This window comes from Cetorhinus maximus, chromosome 7 (assembly GCF_964194155.1).
Source record: "Cetorhinus maximus chromosome 7, sCetMax3.hap1.1, whole genome shotgun sequence".
In the NCBI taxonomy this organism is placed as follows: domain Eukaryota; kingdom Metazoa; phylum Chordata; class Chondrichthyes; order Lamniformes; family Cetorhinidae; genus Cetorhinus; species Cetorhinus maximus.
The window spans coordinates 89,122,167-89,138,673 of record NC_135885.1 but is presented as its reverse complement, the minus strand read 5'-3'; the positions used below and the strand labels follow the sequence as shown (position 1 = coordinate 89,138,673).

General features: G+C 43.5%; 1 pseudogene; it reads left to right on the top strand.

Moving 5' to 3' along the window:
* LOC144682424 (stromelysin-1-like) overlaps positions 1-16,507 on the top strand; it is a 131,448-nt pseudogene that overhangs the window by 104,535 nt on the left and 10,406 nt on the right.

Sequence of the window (16,507 nt, the reverse complement as noted above, 5' to 3'; positions counted from 1 at the left end):
AAAAATCTCCCCATTTTCATCTCGTAAGGGAGACCTTAAACCTTGTACCCTGGAAGTAGTCCTCCTCACAAGAGGAAGCATTCTCCTGGTTTCTATCTTAAGCCCCCTCAGGATCCTATATGTTTCAATAAGGTCACTTTTGAAGCAAGTACAAAGAAAGCAGCGTGTCACTGAGTCCAGCTAGACACAGAGTGTGAACGTGAGGGAATGTGGTGCAGTGAAGGAGGAGGTACTGTTCCCTTAAGTAGCTACCTTAGAAAGAAACTTCATAAAAAAGGGTGAGAGCAGTGTGCCAGGAGACTTCATTAAAGAGCTAGCTCAGCCCATGGTTCTAGAGGAACTGGCTGGGTTCTGAGAAAATCAAATGTGATATCACAGGAAAACAGGTGGTTGATTGGTTTTAGTAGTAGTTTAGAATTAGAATTTAATCAGTAAAATAATTATTTAATTAGACACTAAACATGGCAGGGCAGGTGATATGTGGTGGCTGCAGAATGTGGGAGCTTGTGATCCAAGGCAAACACATCTGCAGTAAGTGTCTGTGGCTGGAGGAACTTGAGCTCAGTGCCTTTGAGATGGAGACTGATCTGCAGTCATTGCAATGCATCAGAGAGAGGGAAGCTTACCTGGATACTTTGTTCCAGGAGGCGGTCACACCCCTTAGGATAGGGTCGTCTGATTTGGTCTATCATCAGGGACAGGAAGGTGTGATTGCAAGCAAGGCAGCTTAGGGGATGAAGAAGATAGAAGTGGAATAGCCTCAGCCTTTTCAATTGTCCAACAGGTTTGAATTTCTTGCAGCCTGTACGAATGAAAGCAAGAGCTACAGGGCTGACGAGAGAACTAACCATGACACCGTGATACAAGCAGCCATTCAATTGGGAAGTGTTAATAGGAATGCAATGATAGTGGTGAACAGCATAGTAATGGGGGATAGATACAGTTCTCTGCAGCTGAGAGTGAGAATCCTGGAGACTGTGTTGCCTGCCTGGTGCCAGGGTTTGGGGCATCTGCTCAGAGCTAGAGAGGAACTTGCAGTGGGAGGAAGAGGATCGAATTGTCATGTTCTACGTAGGTACCAACGACATAAGTAGGACTAGGAAAGAGGCTAGCTTTTAAAGAATTAATACATGGTTGACAACAAATTTATATTTCTTTAAGACGTGAAAACCCAGCAGAAAAAGTTATCCAACCGTGGCTAACAAGAGAAGTTAAATATTGTATTAGATCAAAGGAAGAGGCTTATAAATTTCCAAAAAAAGTAGCAAGCCTGAGGATTAGGAGCATTTTAGAATTCAGCAAAGGAGGACCAAGAAACTGTTAATGAAAGAGAAAACAGGATGTGAAGGTAAGCTAGTGAGAGACATAAAAATAATCTGTAAAAGCTTATGTAGGTATGTAAAAAGGAAAAGATTAGCAAAGACAAATGTGGGCCCATTACAGGCAGATACAGGAGAACTTATTATGGGGAATAAGGATATGGCAGAGAAACTAAACAAATACTTTGTGTTTGGCTTCATGGAGGAAAATACAAAAACAGCTGAAATATTAGAGAACCAAGGGGCAAGTGAGATTGAGGATCTGAAGGAAATTAGTATTAGTTAAAAAAAATATTACTACAGGAGAAATTAATGGGACTGAAAGTTGATCAATCCCCTGGACTTGATGATCTACATTCCAGAGTGTTGAAAGAGGTGGCTGTAGAGATAATGGATACATCGGTGGTCATCTTCCAAAATTCTATAGAATCTGGAATGGTTCCTGTAGATTGGAAGGAAACAAATGTAACCCCACTGTTTAAGAAAGATGGGAGAGAGAAAACAGAACTACAGACCTATTAGCCTGACATCAGTAGTAGGGAACAGGCTAGAATCTATTATAAAGGATGTGGTAACTGGACACTTGGAAAATAATGGTAAGATTGGGCAGATCAACATAGATTTATGAAAGGGAAATCATGTTTGACAAACCAGTTAAGAGTTTTTTTGAGGTAACTAGCACAATAGATTAGAGAAAAACAGTGGATGTTGCGTATTTGGATTTTCAGAAAGCTTTCAATAAGATCCCACACAACAGGTTGTAAGCAAAATTGGTGGACGTTGGATTGGGGATAATACACTGGCATAGATTGAGAATTGGTTAACAGACAGTAAACAGAGTCGGAATATACGGGTCATTCTCAGGTTGGCAGGCTGTGGTAGTTCAGCAAGTACACCCAAAACTGTTGCACCTCATCTTCCTTTGCCTCAAGATTGGTTCCTGAGCCTTTCGACTGCCTATCTTTATCCTCTGGATATTTCTCCTTAGGAAGGAACAAAGGAACATAGGAGCAGGAGTAGGCCATTCAGCCCCTCGAGCCTGCTCTGCCATTTAACTAGATCATGGCTGATCTACTACCTTAATGTCATCTTCCCGCACTATCCCCATATCCCTTAATGTCATTGGTTTAGAAACCTAGCGACCTCTGCTTTGAACGTATTCAATGACTAAGCCTCAACAGCCCTCTGGGGCAGAAAATTCAAAAGATTCAGTCGCACCTGACTGAAGAGATTCTTCCTCATCTCGGACCTAAATGGCCTACCTCTTATTCTGAGACTGTTGCCCTTGGTTCTAAACCCCCACAACCAGGGGAAACATCCTTCCAGCATCTACCCTGTTGAACCCTGTAAGAATTTCATTTACTTCAATGAGATCACCCCTCATTCTTCTAAAATACAGAGAATACAGGCCCAGTCTCCTCAATCTTTCTTCATAGGACAATACTGTCATCCCAAGGATTAGTCTGGTGAACCTCCCTCTATGGTTAGTATAACCTTCCTTAGGTAAGGAGACCAAAACTGTATACAATACTCTAGATGTGGTCTCACCAAGACTCTATACAACTGCAGCAAGACTTCCTTGCTCCTGTACTCAAATCCCTTTGCATTAAAGGCTAACATACTATTTACCTTCCTAATTGCTTGTTGCACCTGCATGTTAGCTTTCAGTTACTTATGCACAAGAACGCCCAGGTCTCTTTGGACATCACACTTCCCAATCTCTCCCCATTTACGAATTACTCATGTTCCAGACAGAGGAGAGAGGCAAACTGAATTCCTTTATTTTTCACACCATCTGCCCATAAGCGGAGTTGTTATAATTTTGGAAATGGGCTGTGGCATGTTTCCCCCAAACCCTCTTAAAACTTGTAAAGTCAATTTTAAAGTGACTCGAAGCAAACTCTGTTTAGGGATAAATCAGAAGTATTGTTTATTCATACATTCAAACCCAAAGGATAGTCGTCACGACTACATACACACAGAGAAGCACATAAGAAGGAAATAGGAAAGAAAAGAGTTTTACAACTAGGAAAAGCTTTAAAAAAAGAACCAGGGATATGGATATTAATTCAAGTGAATGTCAGCCCTGTGAGGTTTCCTTCATGTAGGAGTTAAGGTTCAGGCGGGTTCAGCTAGCTGAAAACAGGAGTTGCAGAATTCCTTTAAAGTTGGTGATGGAGCATCAAGAAGAGTTGGTATCCAGAGACTTGGTCCACTCTACATGCGATGGCAGGAATCTTCCAGAGGACCAGGCTTCTAGAAGGTTTTGACTTGAGGCAGGCCTTGTTGTCAGCTTGGAGTCCTGCTTTAGTGTTGACAGGTTGGATACTCGCAGCAGACTGCCCCAGGAGCCCAGGAATGTAACATTAAAACTTTTCAAAGGCCAGAGGAGCTTAGGTCATGTGATGTTGGCCATTGAAGAGTCAGTTTCAGAAAACCAATCAGTTTCTATGTCTCTGGTCAAAATCTATTGTTCACCTGAGGAGTTAGATGGTGGCTATTAGCGCCTCCACAGGTATAACAAGTTTTGATGGCGCTATTTTGGTATAAGTCCAGGCTAGGTAGACAGACCGCCTGATGCTCCCTTGCTTCAGTGATTGTAATGGGTCCATACGATGATAGATGTGAAATTCCACAAGGATGAGGTTTGAATTTTGTCATGAAATTACTGTTGGAAGTTTTCAGAACTGTAACCAACTTACAAATCATATATATAACCTGTAGCAGCCACGATTTTTGTCCAGCAAAGTCCATTTTTTAAAGAAGCAGAAAGTAAGGTTTGATTTAAGCAATTTGTTATCATTTTCATGTCTTAAAGACATGACACTCTGCATTTCTGTTTTCCTACCAAAGGGAATAACCTCATATTTTTCCACAGTATATTCCATCTGCCAAGTTCTTGTCCACTTAGTTAATGTGTCTAAATCACCTTGAAGCCTTTTTGTATTCTCCTCACAACACACATTCCCACCAAGTTTTGTGTCATCAGCAAACTTAGAAATATTGCATTTGGTTTCCACATCCAAATCATTGATATAGATTGTGAATAGCTGGGGCCCAAGCACTGATCTTTTTGGTACCTACTAGCCATAGATTGTCAATTTGAGAGTGATCTGTTTATCCCTTTTCCCTGTTTTCTGTCCATTAACCAATCCTCAGTCCATGATAGTACATTTCCCCCAATCCCATGAGCTCTAATTTTGCTTACTAACCTCCTGTGTAAAATCCAAATACACCACATCCACTGGTTCTCCCTTATCTATTCTGATAGTAGCATCCTTAAAAACTCCAACAAGGTTGTCAAACATGATTCCCCTTTCACAAATCCATGTTGACTCTGCCCAATCCTACCATTATTTTCTAAGTGCCCAGTTGTCACATCCTTTAGAATAGATACTGATGTCAGGTTAACAGGCCTGTGGCTCCCTGTTTTCCCTCTCCCTCCTTTCTGAATAATCGGCTAACATTTGCTACCTTCCAATCTGGAGGCACCATTCTAGAATCTTTAGAATTTTGAAAGATGATCACTAATGCATCCATTTTTTTTGCTTCTCCCCTTTGTTGAATTTTAAAATGTTCCCAATCTCAGGCTTACTACTTTTTTTGGCAATATTATATGCCTTGTTCTTTAATCTGATAGAATCTTTAACTTCTCTTGTTAGCCATGGTTGGATCACTTTTCCTGCTAGCTTTTTTTACCTGGAAGGAATGTAAGTTTGTTGCAAACCATGTATTAATTCTTTAAATGCTAGCCATTGCCTGTCTACCATCATACCTTTTAACGTAGTGTCCCAATCTACCTTAGCCAACTTGCCCTTCATACCTTTGTGGTTTCCTTTGCTTAGATAAAATACCCTAGTTTTGGATTGAACAGCATCAATTTCAAACACCATGGGGAGAATTTAAGGCCCGCCCAATGTGACGCGCGCCCGGAAGCGCTGAGCGCTCCCTATGCAGGCGGGGGGAGTAGGCTGAGTCACGGAGTGCACTCTTTCGCGAAAGAGCGCAGAAATCTCCCTGAGCCACAGAGGTGCCTCAGGGAGATTAGTTTCACTTATAAAACGTTGAATAAAAGGAGAAAAAAATTTTAAGGACATGTCCCATCATGTGAAACCGTCACATGAGCTGGGACATGTCCATTAATGTTAAGGTTGGACGGGAAGCTCAGGTCAATGATTTAATTGATTGTTAAATGGCTTTAATAGGCCTTTGACAGTTCGGCGGGCGCGCAGCCAAGTCAGCTGCACGCCCGCTGAACTGAAAATCTGAACGATGCGCAGCGACGTTGGAATGCACACCCAACATCACCCCGCGTCATTTTATGTCTTGGCGAGTGGGCCCCGCCCCTGCTCGCCAATCCAAAGATTCTACCCCATATTATGGTCATTCTTCCCTAAAGGCTCCTTCACAATGAGATTATTAATTTTCTTTCTCATTGCACAATACTGGATCTAAAATAGCCTGTTCTCAAATTGTTTCCTCAAGATACTGTTCGAGAAATTGTGTATACATTCCAGGAATTCATCCTCCTCAGCACTGGTGCCAATTATGTTTACCCAGTCTATATGTATAATGAAGCCCTTCATGATGGCTGTATTACTCTTTTACATGCACCCCTAATTTTCTGACTTATGTCATGCCCTACATTACCACTACTATTTGGTGGCCTATACACTCCTACCAAAGTTTGCTGCTCTTGTTGTTTCTTAGCTCCACCCAAACTGATTCTACGTTTTGATCTTCCGATCTAAGATCTGTCCCACTAATGTACTGATCCCATCCTTTATCAACAGTGTGATCCCACCTCCTTTTCCTTTTGCCTATTCTTCCTAAAAACTGAATACCCATGAACTTGCAGTTCCTAGCCTTGGTCAGCCTGCAACCACATCTCCAAATTGGCAATTAGATCAGACCTATACTTCTATTTGTGCCATGAATTAATCTACCTTGTTCCAAAAGCTGTGTGCATTCAGGTAAAATGCCTTTCATTCTGACTTATTATTTTCACTAGCCTTAACTGCTGGTGCACTCTTATGTTTGTCTGTTCTGCCTCTTCCTGACACACTTTGCTAACCATTTCCCTTATTGCTATTTTGAACTCTATCTTCTCCTCTCTCTTAGATTATCACATCTTCCCTCACCCCCTCTATTTAGTTTAATGCCCTCTCTGCTGCCCTAGTTATATGACCCACCAGAACACTGGTACCAATACGGTTGAGGTGAAGACTATCCCAACTGTACAGCTCCCACTTTCCCCAATACTGATGTCAGTGTCCCAGGAATCAAAACCCATTTCCCCCACATCAATCTTTAAGCCACGCATTTAGCTCTCTAATCTTATTTACCCTATGCCAATTTGCCCGTGGCTCAAGAATTAATCCAGAGATTATTAACCTTGAGGTTATGTTTTTTAATTTAGCCCATAGCTGCTCATACTCTCTAAGCAGAATCTCCTTCCTTGTTCTACTTATGTCGTTGGTTCCAAAATGGATCACAACTACTGGATCCTCCCCCTCCCACTGCAAGCTCTTCTCCAGCAGGTGTCCCAAACTCTGGCAATGGTCGGGCAACACGTTCTTCTGGACTCTTGCTCTCAACTGTAGAGAACTGTGTCTAGCCCCCTGACTATACTGTCCCCTACTAACACTACATTCCTGTTAGCTCCCCATGTTTGAATGACTTCCAGTACAATGGTGCCATTGTCAGTTTGTTAATCCTACCTACAATCCCCACTCTCAGTCACGCAGGCTGCAAACACCTCAAACCTGTTGGACAGTTGCAAGGACTGAGGCTCCTCCACTTCTACCTTCTCGATCCCCTTACCTGCCTCACTTGCAGTCACATCCTCCTCTCCCTGACCACTGACCAAACGAGAAGGCCCAATCCTAAAGTGTGTGAGCACCTCCTGGAACAAAGTCTTTTCACGTCTCTCTCCACTTCTAAAATCTGCTTAAAACTATTTTCAACCAAACTCTTGCCAATTATCCTAACCTTCCTCACAACTTGATGTTAGTTTCCTTTTCTCTTTTTACAAATTTTGGGGTAGAATTTCCTCAGGTGCTCTATTGATCTCTTGGCATAACCTCAGCAGATAACAGTGGAAACTTTGGAGCAACAACATAAACATTTCATATCGCCATCTTTATAGATTTCTGCCAATTTTCCAGCTAAATTATTCGGGGAATCTGTCGAAGCCCTATCGAAATTCCAGATCATTATTTATGGAGCTAGATTTAACAGGGCTCCCATACTCCCGACAAGAAAGTTGGTGACGAGCACACATCCAATTCGGCGCGTCGTCCCGCAGGTATTTAATGAACAATAGGCAATTAATTGGTTTAAACTGGGACTTTCGCCCCTTCTGGGCAGAAAGTTCTGCCTCAGGGAGCAGCCAGCCAATCAAACAGCCGGCACTTTCTAGTCCTAGCAGCGACACCGGGAGTGGTGGCCACTGCAGGTTCTTCACCCAATCCCCAATGCTGAGGAGACACAGCTGGAGTGAAAGGTAAGTGGGGGTGGGTATCTGCGAGCCAAGGCTATAAGGCCCTGGCAAGAGCGCGAGGTGGGGGGGGGGGGGGGGGGGGGTGGCCAGGGCAGGCAGACCGCAGTTGAGATAGAGGGTAACTGGGGTGAGCATAGAGCGGGGTTGAGGGGCTCTCCAGTGAACACAGAGGGCCCATTCAGAAGGCCTACCCCACCACCCCTTGCTCACCACATGGTGGCAGGACGAGACTTTTAAATAAAATGGTGGTGGAGGCAGGGTTGGACGGGTAGGCCAAGGCCACAGCTCCCATGGCCCTGCGGCCAGAGGACCTAGCATCATTTAATTGTATTGAACCACCACAGAAAATCTGAATAAGAATCAAACTAAATGGGCTATCTGGGGTAGGCGATGGCATAGTGGTATTGTCACTGGACTAGTAATCCAGAGACCCAGGGTAACGCTCTGGGGACCAGGGTTCGAACCCCGCCACGGCAGGTGGAATTTGAATTCAATATAAACCTGGAATTGATGACCATGGAACCAATGTAAAAACGCCTCTGGATCACTAATGAAGGAAATCTGTCATCCTTACCTGGTCTGGCCTACACGTGACTGTGAAATTGTCTAGAAAGTTGTAAGTCACAAGAAAGGAATGAGACTAGATGGACCACCCCGAATCGACCTAGGAACCGGAAACAACAACGGCAGTCACAGCCCTATCGACCCTCTTTACTAACCAAGTCCTCCTAGCTAACATCTGGGGCCAAAATTGGGAGAGCTGTCTCAGAGACTAGTCAAGCAACAGCCTGACATAGTCATCCTCACAGAATCATACCTGACAGATAATGCTCCAGACACCACCATCCCTGGGTATGTCCTGTCCCACCGGTAGGACAGACCCAATAGAGGTAGAGGACAGTGGTATACATTCGAGAGGAAGTTGCCCTGGGAAACCTCAACATTGACTTCAGGTCCCATGAGGTCTCATGGCATCAGGTCAAACATGGGAAGGAAACCTCCTGCTGATTAACATGTACCACCTGTCATCAGTTGATGAATGAGGAAACGCTCAGGGTGGCAAGGGCACAGAATGGACTCTGAGTGGGGGACTTCAATGTCCATCATCAAGAATGGCTCAGTAGCACCGCTACTGACCGAGCTGCCTGAATCCTAAAGGACATAGGTGCTAGTCTGGATCTGCGGCAGGTGGAGAAGGAACCAGCAAGACCTCATCCTCACCAGCCTGCCTGTCACAGAAACATCTGTCCACAACAGTGTCGATAGGAGTGACCACTGCAAATTCGTTGTGGAGACAAAGTCCCACCTTCACATTGAGGGTACCCTTCATCGTGTTGTGTGGCAATACCACCGTGCTAAATGGGATAGATTTCGAATAGATCTAGCAACTCAAGACTGGGCATTCCTGAAGCGCAATGGGCCATCAGCAGCTGCAGAATTGTACTCGAACACAATCTGTGACACCATAGCCTGGCATATCCCCCACTCTACCTTTACCATCAAGCCTGCTTCAATGACGAGGACATGCCAGGAGCAACACCAGGCATGCCTAAAATGAGGTGTCAACCCGGTGAAGCTATAACACAGGACTACTTGTGTGCCAAACAGCATAAACAATAAGTGATAGACAAGGTTAAGTGATCCCACAACCAACGGATTAGATCTAACCTCTGCAGTCCTGCCACATCCAGTCGTGAATGGTGGTGGACATTTAAACAACTCACTGGAGGAGGAGGCTCCACAAATATCCCATCCTCAATGATGGAGGAGCCCAGCACATCAGTGCAAAAGATAAGGCTGAAGCATTTGCTACAATCTTCAGCCAGAAGTGCCGAGTGGATGATGCATCTCGACTTCCTCCAGAGATCCCCAGCATCACAGATGCCAGTCATCAGCCAATTCGATTCACTCCATGTGATATCAAGAAACAGCTAAAGGCACTAGATACTGCAAAGGCTATGGGCCCTGACAATATTCCGGCAATAGCACTGAAGACTTGTGCTTCAGAACTTGCTGCGCCCCTAGCCAAGCTGTTCCAGTACAGCTACAACACTGACATCTACCCGGCTATGTGGAAAATTGCCCAGGTATGTCCTGTACACAAAAAGCAGGACAAATCCAACCCTGCCAATTACCACCCCATCAGTCCACTCTCAATCATCAGTAAAGTAATGGAAGGGGTCATCAACAGTGCTATCAAGTGGCACTTGCTTAGTAATAACCTGCTCACTGATGCCCAGCTTGGGTTCTGCCAGGGGCACTCAGATCCTGACTTCATTACAGCCTTGGTTCAAACATGCACAAAAGAGCTGAACTCCCAAGGTGAGGTGAAAGTGACTGCCCTTGACACCAAGGCAGCATTTGACTGAGTGTGGCATCAAGGAGCCCTAGCAAAACTGGAGTCAATGGGAATCAGGGGGAAAACTCTCCACTTGTTGGAATCATACCTAGCACAAAGGAAGATGATTGTGGTTGTTGGAGGTCAGTCAGCTCAGCTCCAGGATATCACCGCAGGAGTTCCTCAGGGTAGTGTCCTCAGCCCAACCAACTTCAGCTGCTTCATCAATGACCTTCTTTCCATCCTAAGGACAGAAGTGGAGATGTTCATTGATGATTGCACAATGTTCAGCACCATTCGAGACTCCTCAGATACTGAAGCAATCCATGTCCAAATGCAGCAAGACCTGGTCAATATCCAGGCTTGGGCTGACAAGTGGCAAGTAACATTCGCGCCACACAAGTGTCTGGAAATGACCATCTCCAACAAGAGAGAAGCCAGCCATCGCCCCTTGATGTTCAATGGCATTACCATCACTAAATCCCCCACTATTAACATCCTGGGGGTTACTATTGACCAGAAACTGAACTGGACTAGTCATATAAATACTGTGGCTACAAGAGCAGATCAGAGGCTAGGAATCCTGTGACGAGTAACCCACCTCCTGACTCCGCAAAGCCTGTCCACCATCTACAAGGTACAAGCCAGGAATGTGATGGAATACTCCCCACTTGCCTGGATGAGGGCAGCTCTCATAGCACTCAAGAAACTTGACACCATCCAGGACAAAGCAGCCCGCTTGATTGGCACCACATCCACAAACATTCACTCCTTCCACCACCGATGCACGGTAGCAGCAGTGTATACCATCTATAAGATACACTGAGGAATTCACCAACGCTCCTTCAACAGCATCTTCCAAACCTCTAGCATCTAGAAGGACAAGGGAAGTAGATAGATGGGAACACCACCACCTGTAAGCTCCCCTCCAAAGAACTCAGCATCCTGACTTGGAAATATATCGCCGATCCTTCACTGTAACTGGGTCAAAATCCTGGAACTCCCTCCCTAACAGCACTGTGGGTGTACCTACCCACATGGACTGCAGTGGTTCAAGGAAGCAGCTCACCACCACTTTCTCAAAGGCAACAAGGGATGAACAATAAATGCTGCCCTGCCAGCGAAGCCCACCTCCTGTGAATGAATTTTAAAAATCAAGACAACGGAAATGGCAAAGGCAGAGCCTGCTAATCGACTTTGCAAATTCTTCCTAAATGTAGGGAGAACTGTCCCACAACCTAGTCAAATAACAGCCTGACATAGTCATACTCACCAAATCATGCCAACAGCCAAAGACACAGGCACCACCATCACCATTCCTTGGTATGTCCAGATGTGACAGCACAGTGGTATAGATGAGAAGTGCATAGCCGTGATAATCTTCAACATTGACTCTGGACCTCATAAAGTCTCATTGCATCAGATTAAACATGGGCAAGGAAACCTCCTGCTGATTACCACCTACTGCTCTCCATCAGCTGATGAATCAGTGCTTCTCTATGTTCAGTGCCACTTGGAAGAAGCACTGAGGGTGACAAGGGCACAGAATGTGCTCTGGGTGGGGGATTTCAATGGTCATCACCAGGAGTGGCCAGGTAGCACCACTACTGACCAAATGGACCAAGTCTTGAGGACATATCTGCCAGATTGGGCCTGCAGCAGGTGGTGAGGGAACCAAAAAGAGGGAATGCATACTTGACCTCATCCCCACCAATCTCCCTGTTGTAGATATATCTGTCTATGACATTATTGGTAGGAGTGGCCACTGCGAAATTCTTGTGGCAACACAGTACCAACTTCTAACTGAGGACACCCTCCATTGTGTGCTGCAGTACATTGTGCTAAATGGAATAGATAACAGACCTAGCAGCTCAAAACTGGGCATCAATGAAAAGCTTTGGGGCATTAGGAGCAGCAGAATTGTATTCCACCTTAATCTGTAGCCATATGACCTAGCATATCTCTCACTGTACAATTACCACCAAGCAAGGGGATCAATCCTGGTTGAATAAGGAGTGGAGAAGAACTTGTCAGGACCTGCACCAGGCATATCTAAAAATGAGATGCCAAGCTGGTGAAGCTACAGCACAGAATTACATGCTTGTCAACAGGGGAAACAGCATTCGATAGAGCTATGTGATCTTATAACCAACAAATCAGATCAAAGCTCTGCAGTCCATTCGGGAATGATGGTTAACAATTAAACAATCAACCAAAGCCGGAGGCTACAAAAGCATCCATGTCCTCAATGATGGCGGAGTCCAGCACATCAGTGCATATGTCTGGGCTAAAGCATTTACATCCACCTCCAACGAAGTGCAGAGTGCATGATCCAGCTTGGTCTTCTCCTGAGGTTCCCACTTTCATAGAGGCCAGTCTTCAGACAATTCAATTCCCTTCATATGATATGAAGCAACAGTTGTATGCACTGGATACAGTAAAGGCTATGGGCCCTGACAACATCCTCGCTGTAGTAGTGAAGACTTGTGCTCCAGAAGTGGTTGTACAGGGGAATTGGTGCAACTGCGCCTGGAATACTGTTTATAGTTTTAATTCCCTTACTTGCATTGGAAGCCATTCAGAGAAGGTGCACTAAGCTGGTGCCTGGGATGAATGGGTTGCCTTATGAGGAAAAGTTGAGCAGGCTGGGCCTGGTTGGAGTTTAGAAGAATAAGAGGTGATCTGATGGAAACATATAAGATTCTGAGGGTGCTTGATAGGCATACATGCTGGGAGGATGTTTCCTCTCGTGGGGGAATCTAGAAGCAGGGGCACAGTTTAAAAATAGAAGTCTCCCATTTAAAATGGAGATGAGAAGAAATTTATTTTCTCCTAGGGTTGTTAGTCTTTGGCATTCTGTTCCACAGAGAGAAGTGAAGGCTGGGTTGTGGAATATATTCAAGGCTGAGTTGGACAGATCTTTGATCAGCAAGAGAGTGTCATGGCCAATGGGTCACAGCCCCAAATTACTTATGGACATATTGAACTTCTAAGTAAAACATGTGTTTTTTTAAAAAGGACATTCAAGCAAAAGCTGGCTGAGACTGTAAGGTAACCAGTTGCTGGAAAATTCCTATGTGGATTACTTAACCAACTAGTTCAGAAAGAACAGAATGTTGCACCTAAAAGGTGTGACATGGCCTACTTCAGACAGAGGCACTTCAAAGGAAAAGAAACAATGCAAACTGAACTTCAATCTCCTGTGGTTGTGGAGATAATGGAAAATTACCATCTCAGGTGAAACCACATCCTGTGAGTTACATCCCAGACAGTGGACATGATGCGAGTTGAAAGGAAAGCAGTTTCTGGGCAAAAGGCATGTTAGTTTTTTCCCCTCCAGGAATACAAAGAAAAGCCAACTACAACCCTAGTTCTGTGTGCTAATCTGGTGTTCTGTTCTGGTGTGTGTGTGCTGTGACGGTCACAGCTGAAGAACCTAACTGGACATCTCTGAGTTTGCAGGTAAAGAAGTCTTTGTCTCTGATTACTGGAAGCAAGTCACACGTCAGCAAAGCCACAGTTGAAAAGGAAACAAGACAACTCCTTTTAGCTAACCTGCAGAACCAAGAATCCCCAAACCAACTGCTCAACTACCAAAGTCAGCGCTACCGGAATCACCCCAATTTAACGGCTGTAATGTTTCATCATCTATGCCTCACGGACAAGCCAAAAGACTGATTTGTATACCTTTCAAACTTTTATTTTTGGACTCAATTTCTCATTTATAATCTGTGTGCATGTGCGTTGTGTTTTTATTATTTTTTTCTCATGTTTAGTAACCAATAAACTCAATCTTTCTTTGACTCAAGACAGCTTGGTTAAATTGGCTCCTTTTAAAACATAAATACATTTGGACTGGGAAAAGGTATCCATGAGAGAAGGGATCCTTTTTAAATTAACCTCGTTGCGACCAAGCGAGGGGGTTGAATAAAGAAGGGGAGCTGGTTCATCCCTCTTCAACTGGGAGCATAACAATTTGGGGTACCTCATTCGGGATTATAACAAATTGGGGATCTCATCAGGGAATTTAACAAATTGGGGGGACCTCCCCTGGGACCGATTGTTACAACAATTAAGGGTTTTGGGAGACAGGCAGGAAAGAGGAATTAAGGGCACATCAGGTCAGCCATGACCTGATTGACTGGTAGAGCAGGCTCAATGGACTGAATAGCCCATTCCTGCTCCCATTTATGATCTTATGCTGTGAGTCTTCATGGGATCTGTGGTCAATGTTGAGGACTCCCAGAGCTACTCCCTCTCCAACTCTATACAGTTATGTCACCACCTCTAGTAGGTCTGTCCTCTCAATGAGACCAGATATACCAGGGATGGTAATGGAAGAATTTGGTACATTGATAGAAAAGTCTGATACTTATAAGGATGAAAATGATTTTAAACTGTCAGTATGCCTATCCTTGGGTGTGCCAAGTTACTGTATTTACATTGTAATAATTTTCCCTTATTTCCATGTTATTTATAATCATTTCTCTTTAAATTCAGGATCTGCAGTTGTGCCACTAGGCCCAAATCCAAAACAAGGACTAGGCCCAAATCCAACTGAGTGACCATCATCCTGTGACCCAAACCTGTTCATGGATGCTGCAGTTAGAATAAGCGGAAATGTTTTCTTCTTCAAGAATGGGTAAATGACATACTTATTAAATCTCCTGTTAATTTTACAGTATTTGTACTATACACAGCTAAACTAAAAAAATTCAGCTGGGCTGATTTTAACTACCAACAGAGAACAATAGTACCTACTCTTTCTTACCAGCAGGACATCTGAGCTGTTTATGGGCCCAGGCATCATTTTTTTCTGTCAGCAGAGAAAGCAAACATCAGGCGGATGCCCACGCTACAGCTTGTTTTTGGCAGAGTGGAACATTGTCTGGTTCCCATGCTGCACTGGCCAATAGTAGGAGCATGCGGTCAGGAGAGGGGACATTCCTGCTGCTCCTAGCCCCTTCAAAAAGATCTAGACACTCCCTCTTCTAAAGAAAGGTCACAAGACTTGAAACAGTAACTCTGTTTCTCTCTGCAGAGATACTGCCAAACCTGCTGACTAACTGAGTATTTCCAGCTTTTTCTATTTTTATTTCAGATATTCCCTGTAGTCCCTTCAAGAATTGGTAGTTGGCCACTCACTGCTCCAAACAAATGGACAAAGTGTGAATGACATATCTAGGGGTTGCAAACACAGACCTAAGTGTCTCATCTGGCCCTCATTTGCATAATATAATTAGATGCCCTGATCACCCTTGTGAAGGACCAGCAGTGGGTGGGATCAGAGCAGGAATGGGTTGGGAATTGCAGTGGTCTGATCTCAGGTTTCCTCACTCCCTCTTTCCACCTGTTGAATCGAATATTGACTATTGAGTGCTAATAACATGTTTGACTTTCATTTTAGATGGTATATAAGTGAAAAGAATGCAAATAACTGGTATCAAGCTACAAAAAGGCTTTGCAATATCTGTGCTAGGAATGATCAAATTGCCAGAAATAGAGTAATATTTTATTTAATATTTTAATAGAAAAATATTTGCCAGAAGGATTTACAACTGATGAAGGGTTTAAACCAAAAATGTTAACCTGTTTTTAACCTTGAGATTCTGATGGACTTGCTGTGTACTGGCTTCTTGTTCCGATTGCTAGCAGTTGAACTTTCCTTCTTTTTATGCATAATATCTTTTCTGCAACTGAGCTTTCCTTAAATGTAGTTATTGATAATAAATTAGAGTTTTTATCTGCAATAAAGTCATTGATGGGGGAAGATTTCATGTGCAGCAACATCATAAATACATTTAAAAAGGCACAGCCAAGATTTTCTATTTTGAGCACAATCATCAATTTGAGCACAAAATGTGCTCAATATTTCTCCCGTTTTCAGAAATGGTCTTTTTGCTCAAGTTTCCACTCAAACAAATTTGCATTTCACCAAATACAGAACCTTTCATGATCCAATGTAATCACGCACTGTTTTAGAAACTAGAATTCTTTTATATATATTCCTTGATATATTTAGAAGTTGTAACCTACTGCTGTTTTATTAATAAGCTGGAACTAGGTTTATCACACAAGTTATGCATTTTTAATGAGAGTGCCTAGTCAATAACTTGATTTTAACTAACTATAATTTAGAAAACTATACAGAACCATTTGCTGGTTGCATTTGTGTACAATAGTCAGTTTCTTCATAAATTTAAGATTTTTAATATCTAAACGTTTCTATAATCTGCTTATTAGTTAGTGTCCTTGCACCTAAAGCAAGCTTAGTGTTAAAAGATAAACACAGAAAATGCTGGAAAAACTCAAAACTCTGAAGAAGGGTCATACAGACTCAAAGCATTA